This window comes from Petaurus breviceps, unplaced genomic scaffold, assembly GCF_028583685.1.
Source record: "Petaurus breviceps papuanus isolate PSGF00001 unplaced genomic scaffold, PetGlider_PUasm1.0 90700, whole genome shotgun sequence".
Classification (NCBI taxonomy): Eukaryota; Metazoa; Chordata; class Mammalia; order Diprotodontia; family Petauridae; genus Petaurus; species Petaurus breviceps.
Window position 1 is genome coordinate 6,939,254 of NW_027187315.1, and position 9,188 is coordinate 6,948,441.

The 9,188-nt window shown below is 40.1% G+C and overlaps 1 pseudogene; it reads left to right on the forward strand.

The window, feature by feature from the left end:
- The first annotated feature begins 234 nt into the window (after positions 1-234).
- Positions 235-2,082, forward strand: LOC138144430 (serine/threonine-protein phosphatase 2A 55 kDa regulatory subunit B alpha isoform pseudogene; annotated as a pseudogene).
- Positions 2,083-9,188: the final 7,106 nt, after the last annotated feature.

Sequence of the window (9,188 nt, forward strand, 5' to 3'; positions counted from 1 at the left end):
AGAAATGCAAATCAAAGTAACTCTAAAATTCTACCACACACCTATATGGCTGGCAAAATTGACCCCCCCAGAAAGTGGAGCCGCTCGCAGCCGCAGCTGCCGGTGCCGTAGCTGGGGGGGAAAAAGGAGAGCTGGGAAGCCCCAGAGCGCCGCCCCGCCCTCCTGCACAGCCGCCCCCCAGCCCCGCCGCCCCCCGCCTCGCGCCCGCGCCTACAGGGGCCCACCGCGCCCGGGAGGGCGGCGGCCTCGGCCCGGAGAGCCTGAGCAGCCCGGCGGGGCCTCCATCGCCCGCGCGCCATGGCAGGAGCTGGAGGAGGAAATGATATTCAGTGGTGTTTTTCTCAGGTGAAAGGGGCAGTCGATGATGATGTAGCAGAAGCAGATATAATTTCTACAGTAGAATTTAACCATTCTGGAGAATTGCTAGCAACAGGAGATAAAGGAGGTAGAGTCGTCATCTTCCAACAGGAGCAGGAGAACAAAACCCAAACGCATAGCAGAGGAGAATACAATGTTTACAGCACCTTCCAGAGCCATGAACCTGAGTTTGACTACTTGAAAAGTTTAGAAATTGAAGAAAAGATCAACAAGATTAGGTGGTTGCCTCAGAAAAATGCTGCTCAGTTTTTATTATCTACCAATGATAAAACAATAAAATTATGGAAAATATCTGAAAGGGACAAAAGACCAGAGGGCTATAATTTAAAAGAAGAAGACGGTCGCTATAGGGATCCTACAACAGTCACCACACTGCGGGTGCCAATGTTTAGGCCCATGGATCTGATGGTTGAGGCAAGTCCAAGGAGAATATTTGCCAATGCTCATACATATCACATCAACTCTATCTCTATCAATAGTGATTATGAAACATATTTATCTGCAGATGATTTGCTGATTAATCTTTGGCACCTTGAAATAACGAACAGAAGTTTTAATATTGTAGATATCAAGCCTGCCAACATGGAAGAGCTGACCGAGGTGATCACGGCAGCCGAGTTCCATCCCAACAGCTGTAACATCTTTGTTTACAGCAGCAGTAAAGGGACGATTCGACTGTGTGATATGAGGGCATCTGCCCTCTGTGACCGGCATTAGAAATTGTTTGAGGAACCCGAAGATCCCAGTAACAGGTCCTTTTTCTCTGAAATCATTTCCTCCATTTCTGATGTAAAATTCAGCCACAGTGGTCGATATATGATGACCAGAGATTACCTGTCAGTAAAAATCTGGGATTTAAACATGGAAAACAGACCTGTGGAAACCTACCAGGTGCATGAATACCTCAGAAGTAAACTTTGCTCGCTGTATGAGAATGACTGCATTTTTGACAAATTTGAGTGTTGTTGGAATGGATCAGACAGTGTTGCCATGATGGGATCTTACAATAATTTCTTCAGAATGTTTGATAGAAATACAAAACGGGATATCACCCTGGAAGCATCCCGGGAAAACAATAAGCCATGCACTGTTTTGAAGCCACAAAAAGTCTGTGCAAGTGGCAAACGAAAGAAAGATGAAATAAGTGTCGACAGCCTAGACTTCAACAAGAAAATCCTTCACACAGCTTGGCACCCCAAGGAAAACATCATTGCCGTTGCTACTACAAACAACCTGTATATATTCCAAGACAAAGTGAATTAGGCTTGGCGTTCCTAGCAGGAGTCCACTTCTTGCATAGTTGAGATAGTTGAATCTAGCATTTGTACCTGTAAGAGAGAGAGAGAGAGAGGTCCATTGTGGCACCCCTTTCCAGTGTTTAAGAATGTGCCATGTGACAACACATTTTTATAGCTACATGGAGAAAGCTCTGCTGATGATTCACTGTGGCGTTCTCCATGTCTGCTAGCCATTTAGGTAAGGGTAGGGCACTTTTAATTTAAATGACTACTTGCACCATCTTGCCTAATGGACTAGATTGGACTGTATCAACATTGGTTTACTCCACTTTTTATGCCTTCCATTGTGATGACGTCAAACACAGTGAAAGCCTTCAGTCATGCTATGGGATTTAATTGTGTAACCTCATTACTGTATCATTTGTGGCCCTTTTTTATTAAATACAGCTCATTCTTAAAAAAAAAATTGACCCCCCCCAAAGGAAATGGCATATAAAAAGATGTGTCAGAAAATAGATGTATGAATGAAATTTTGTTAGAACCATGAATTGATCCAGTCATTCTGGAAAGCATTGAGGAATTATGTACCAAAAGTTACTAATTTGTGCATTTCCTTTGATATAGAAATACTACAACTACTAGGCCAATACCTCCCAAAGAGGTCAAAGAAAAGGGAAAGGTACCTTTACATTCAAAAATATTTATAGGAACATTTTTTTTATATTGACAGAATTGGAAACTAATGGATTGTCCCACAATTGATGAATGACTGAGCAAATTATGGTACATGGATGGTATATGGTATTTAATATGGATGTAATAGGACATCATTATACAATAAGACCTCTGAGAAGACTTGTATAAAATGATGGAAAAGGAGGTAAACAGATCTGAGAGAACACTTCAAACAATAACAACACTGTAAAGAGAAAGAACTTTTGAAAGATTTCAGAATTCTGATCAATGCAATGACCAGTCATAATTCTAGAATACTGAAGAATGTTATCCACCTCTGTCAGAGAGGTGATAAACTACAGATCTGGGACAAGGCATCCATCTTTACATGGGTAATTACAGAATTTGTTTTCCTTGATTTTTGCATGTTTTTAACAAGCCTTCTCTTTTTTTAAATTGGATAAGGAAATGAAGAGAAAAAGTAAATTCCCATTAATTGAAAAATTTCACTGGAAAATTAGCTCATGATTACACTACTAGAAGAACTAAGAATTCGTGGATTTATGAAAAGAGGAATGGAATTATACAGCAAGATTTGCAGAAAATCTCTTGTCCTTTGACTCAGTGATCCCTTTAGCAGAAGAAAACCAACTGTAAGGAGATTATACGAAGAATAAAAAGAGCCTATCTGGACAAAAATATCCCTATTAGCACCATTTATAATAGCAAAAAAGCTGGAAACAAAATGTCCAACAATTGAGAAATAGTCAAATACTTGATGATGTATGAATAAATGTTTTTATGATGCTACTGTATTAATACTGTAAGATATGATAAATATCCAGAATTCAAAGAAATATAAGAATATATGAAATGTAGCAGAGTGAGTAAAGGAGTATCAAAAGGTACTCACACACAATATATGTTAACTATTCAGTTTTTTTCAGTCATGTATGACACTTTGTGATCCCATTAGGGGTTTTCTTGGCAAAAATGCGGGGGGGGGGGTTGCCATTTTCTTCTCCAGTTCATTTTACAGTTGAGGAAACTGAGTCAAAAAGGGTTAAGTGACTTGCCCAGGGTAACACAGCTAGTAAGTGTCTGAGGCAAGATTTGAACTCAGGAAGATGGGAGGGTGGAGCCAATGTGGTGGCACAGAAGCAGGAAAACTCCCTGTGCTCCCCCCATAACCACCTCAAATACCTATAAAAATGACCATAAACAAACTTTAGGGCTACAGAACCCACAAGGTGACAGAGAGAAACAAACCTCCCACTGAAGACAGCCTGGAATGTGGACAGGAAGGGTTCATCACAGCATGCTGGAAGCAGAGCCCAGCCCCACCTAAGCCCGAAGTTTTAGCCTCAGGGCAGTCTGACCAGTCATGGCTGGAGGGACATAGGGAGCGTAGATCACCAGCAGCTGTGGTAGTTTCCAGAATTATCAACCCACGAATGCCAAAGACAAAGTGAGAGGTCAGTGTAGACTTTGGGAACAGGGGGTCTGGGAGTGTGGTCTGGCCTCTGCCCCTGGAGGGAGAAGTGGCTGAGACAATGTGACCACAGCCACATGACTGCTTTAGAGCTCCTGTCCTTCAGATTGTAGGGGGACCAAGCAACCATTCTGAGGGGTAATTGCTCTTGCTTTAACCTACTTGGATTTGGATTGATGCCTAGGGTAGAGGTCCTGGGGTGTGTGACCAGTGAGCCAGAGCATATGGAGGCTTCAGAGAGGGCAACCAAGTAATAGCTCCAGCAGTTGCAAAAACCCCAGCCATTTGGGGAAAAGCTCTCCTCTCTGGAAGCAGAGCTCTACTGTGGGCAAAAAGCTAAAAGACCAAGTAATTGAGTGGCGACATGAGCAAGCAAAGGAAGCAAAGCAAGGACAGCAATCCGACTTTAGATTCATTTTTTGGGGACAAAAAGGACCAAAGCATGGAACAGGAAGAATACAATGAAGTCAGAACTCTTGCACCAAAAGCTTCCAAGAAAAATATGAACTGATTACAGGCCATAGAAGAGCTTAAGAAGGATTTTGAAAACCAAATAAAAAAAGTGGAGGAAAAATTGGGAAGAGAAATGAGAATGATGTAAGAAAATCATGAAAAGAGATTCAACAACCCGGCTGAAGAAAATAACACTTTAAAAATACACACTAATTCAAATGGCAAAAGAGGCTCAAAAAGCCAATGAGGAGACGAATGCTTTAAAAAGCCGAATTTGCCTGATGGAAAAAGAATCTCAGGGGGTAGAGTCAAGATGGCGGAGTAGAAACAGGACTTCTGTGGGGCTCCATCTTTCACCTCCACCAATCCATGTAAAAGGGGACTCTGAACAAACTTTGGAGCTACAGAGCCCACAAAATGACACAAAGAAGCTAACTTCCTGCTGAAGACAGCCCACTATGCCAGCAGGAATTGGTCAGTGAAGCACTCTGGGAGCCAAGCCCAGGCCCTCCCAAAATGGAGGTTTTAGCCCCAGGGCAGGCCTGACCAGCAAACAGCTGGAGGGACTTCAGATCACCAGCAGCTGTGAAGGTTTCCAGAATTCTCAACATATAGATGCTAAGGACAAAGTGAGAGGCCAGTGCAGTATGGACTTTGGGATCCAGTAGTTGGGACTGTGGTAAGCCTTTGCCCCTGGAGCCACATCTCTGCAGCCACCCCAATGTTGCAGCTTCAGCTCCTGGCCTGCAGAGTGTAGAGGGACCAAACAACCAGTCTGAGGGGTAATTGTTCTAGATTTAACCTACTTGGATCTGGATTGCGGTATAGGGTGGAGGTCCTGGGGTATGCGACCAGCTTACCAGAGCGTGGGGAAGCTCCCCTGTCTGGTGGCAGAGTCTTACTGTGGCAAAAAGCCCAGGGGTCAAGTGACTGAGGGGCGACATGACCAGGCAAAGGAAACAAAATAAACAGAGCACCCCAACTTTACAATCCTATTTTGGCGACAAAAAGGTTCAAAGCATGGAACAGGAGGAAGACAGTGAAGTCAAAACTCCTGCACCAAAAGCTTCCCAAAAAAAATACGAGCTGGGTACAGGCCATAAAGGACCTTAAGAAGCAAATAAGAGAAGTGGAGAAAAAAAATGGGAAGAGAAATGAGAACAATGCAAGAAAATTATGAAATGAGAGTCAACAGCCTGACTGAGTAAAGTCATACCTTAAAAAACAGATTAACTCAAATGGCAAAAGAGGTTCAAAAAGGCAATGAGGAGAAGAATGCCTTAAAAAGCCAAATTTGCCAAATGGAAAAAGAATCTCAAAAGCTCAATGAGGAGAATCATTACTTCAGAATTAGATTGGAGCAAATGGAAGCTAACCACTTTATGAGAAATCAAGATGCTGTTAAACAGATCCAAACAAATGAAAGAATAGAAGGTAATGTGAAATATCTCATGGGAAAAACCACTGATCTGGAAAATAGATCCAGGAGAGATAATTTAAACATTACCTGAAAGCCATGATCATAGAAAGAACCTAGAAATCATCCTCCAAGAAATTCTCAAAGAAAACTACCCTGATGTATTAGAACTAGAGGGCAAAATAGAGGTTGAAGAATCCACTGATCACCTCCTGAAAAATATCCCCCCCCCCCAAAAAAAAAAAACTCCTAGGAAGATTATAGCCAAGTTCCAAAATTCTCAGATCAAGGACAGAATATTACAAGCAGCCAGGAAGAAACAATTTGAATATTGTGGAAACACAATCAGGATAACCCAGGATCTGGCAGCTTCTATACTGAGGGATCAAAGGGGCTTGGATTAAGATATTCTGGAGATCAAAGGAACTTTGATTAAAACCAAGAATCACCTACCCAGAAAAACTTGGTATAATGTTTCAAGGGAAAATATGGTCATTCAGTGGAATAGAGGACTTTCAAGCATTTTTGATGAAAAAACCAGAGTTGAATAGAAAATTTAACATTCAGATACAAGAAGCAAAAGAAGCATGAGAAGGGAAAGAGGGAAAAGAAATCATAAGGAACTTATTAAAGTTGAACTATTTACATTCCTACATGGAAAAACAATAATTGTTGTAACTGATGAAACTTTTCTCAATATGAAAATAGTTGAAGGGAATAGAAATATATGTGTGTTTGTGTATATATATATATATGTGTGTGTGTGTGTCTATACAGGAAGTATATGGGCATATGAATACATATGTGAATGTGTGTATATATGTTTACAGGTATACATAGATAGAGAGCACAGGACATAATAGGAAGGTATGATATTTAAAATGTGAAATTAAGAGGTGAGTGCAGAATATAATGAGAGGTAATGGGGAGAGACAGAATAGGGTAAACTATCTCATATAGAAGAGGCAAGGGAAAATAGTTACAATGTAGGGGAAGAACAGAAAGGCAAAATCTTATTCTCATTGAATTTGGCTCAGGGAGGGAATGAAATACATTCTAAATAGGGTATCTCACCCTCCAAGATAGTAGTGGGGAAGGAGATGAGAGCGTGGATGATGGAAGGGAGGGCAGGGTGGGTGGGGAGGGAAGTTGGAAGCACCCACTTTTGAAAGGGGACAAGATCAAAGTAGAGAATAGAACAAGTGAGAGGTGGGATAGGAGGGAGAGAAATATAGTCAGTCTTTTATAATATATCTACTATGTTAATGTTTTGCATTAGCTACACATGTACAACCTATACTGAACTCCTTATCTTCCAGTAAGGGTGGGTGACAAGGGAGGAAGGGAATGAATATGAAATTCAAACTTTTAAAATCAAATGCTTAAAATATGTATATATATATATACTATTATTAATACTATTTTACATGTAATTGGGAAATAAGATATACAGGCACTGGGGCATAGAGATCCCCCATGCCCTACTGGAAAAGTCAAAGTGGGTATGGGAGAAGATATGGAGGAGAGCAGATTGGAGGAGTGTATATAAAAAAATAAAACAACAAAAAAAAAGAAAATAGAATCTCAAAAGTTCACTGAAGAGAATAATTGCTTCGGAATTAGACTGAAGCAAATGGAAGATAGTGACTTTATGAGAAATCAAGATACTATTAAAGAGATACAAACAAATGAAAAAAATAGAAGGCAATATGAAATATCTCATTGGAAAAGCCACTGACCTAAGAAATAGCTCCAGGAGAGATTATTTAAAAATTATTGGACTACCTGAAACCATGATCAAAAAAAGAACCCAGAACGCATCCTTCCAAAATTTCTCAAGGAAAATTGCCCTGATGGCAATTTTTGCCAGAGGGCAAAATAGAGGTTGAAAGTATCACTGATCCCCTTCTGAAAAAGATCCCAAAAAGAATTCAGGAAGATGAGTCTTCCTGACTCCATACCTGATGCTCTATCCACTCTACCACGAAGCTTCCCACATAATATATAAAAATAACAATAGAAATAAAAACAAAGGAGCAACTAGGTGGCTCAGTGAATAGAGTACCAGCCCTGGAGTCAGGAGAACCTGAGTTCAAATCCAATCTCAGACATTTCACACAAAAACTAGCCTTGTGACCTTGAGCAAGTCACTTAACCCCAATTTCCCTCCCTGCCCCCCCAAAAAAAAGAAAGGAAAAGGAAGAAAAAGAAAAAAAAACAACACAATAAAATGTAGTTGAACATGCTGAAAAGAAATCCCTAAAGCATGGTAGGATCAGAACCTGTTTTGTGTAGACTGGGCTGGTTTTCATTTAAAAGGAATGACATACTTCTCAGAATTTTTTAGGCCCCGAAAACTAGAGACTGTATTATTAGTTTATTTTATTGCCATTCTGAAATGTGAGACCCATACTATTAGGATTTGTTTCATTGAAAATTTCAGTAGAATTTCCATTCCTCTATGAGAGCATGTCTTTCTGACATAGTATTATATTTTCTAACTTGCTAGCACAGTGGTCTAGATCTGGGTGGACATCCTGTGGTCTTGAGGCCACATGTCCTCTAGGTCCTCGAATGCAACCCTCTGACTGAATCCAAACTTCGTAGAAGTTTGAAAGTAAAGAATTTGTTCTGTGATTTGAATTTAGTCAAAGGACTATACTTTAGGACCTAGAGGGTAACATGTGGTCTCGAGGCCACAGGCTCCCCACCACTGGTCTAGTTCTTTGAGAGAAAAAATTGGACAATTAAAGGCCCTCTTTTCAGCAATCACAACCAAAAGAGATATTCTGATTATGCTCCTTATAGTAAGCAATTACTTTTGTAGAGCACATTAGTGCCCAGAGGTACCATATACCCTCAGAGGTACAGAATAGGGTAGTGGTTATGTGAGTAAGAAAAAAAAAAAAGATGTGAGAAATATTGTGGAGGTAAAAAAAAAAGGAATGTGATTTGCATCTATACATTGCACACTTTTAATTTATCATGTTATAAAGATTCCTAAATATTTAATATTTCTTTGATTATTATTTGTTTTGTAGATGGTGTTTGTAACTGCAGCAGATCCCACCTTGTTTAATGTTTCTATTCAATCCTTTTAAATTCTACAGATTTTTTTTTAATCTGACAGTGAAAAAAAAGTGTCTAAAGTCATTGTAGTAACATAATTTGCTTATACAAGATATGTGGACTATTCTCTGTGACATATTTATCCTGTCTACAAGCATACAGCAAATTAAAAAGGACCACACACACACACACACACACACACACACACACACACCCCACACCCCACACACCCCATCCATTCTTCTAACAGGAACACTCTTGAGACTTCTTCAGTATGTTTTTACCTTGGCAAACATAAGAATAACATCCCATTTACTTCTTCACCGACTATGAGAAAATTTCCCAATTTCTTTGAATGCTGACTTCCCATTTAGAAAACAAATGCCTGGGTATATGTCTTTTCACTTTCCTTTTTTTTCCTCTCAACCTATGCTTCTATCTATGATCTTTCTTTCTGCTCAATTCA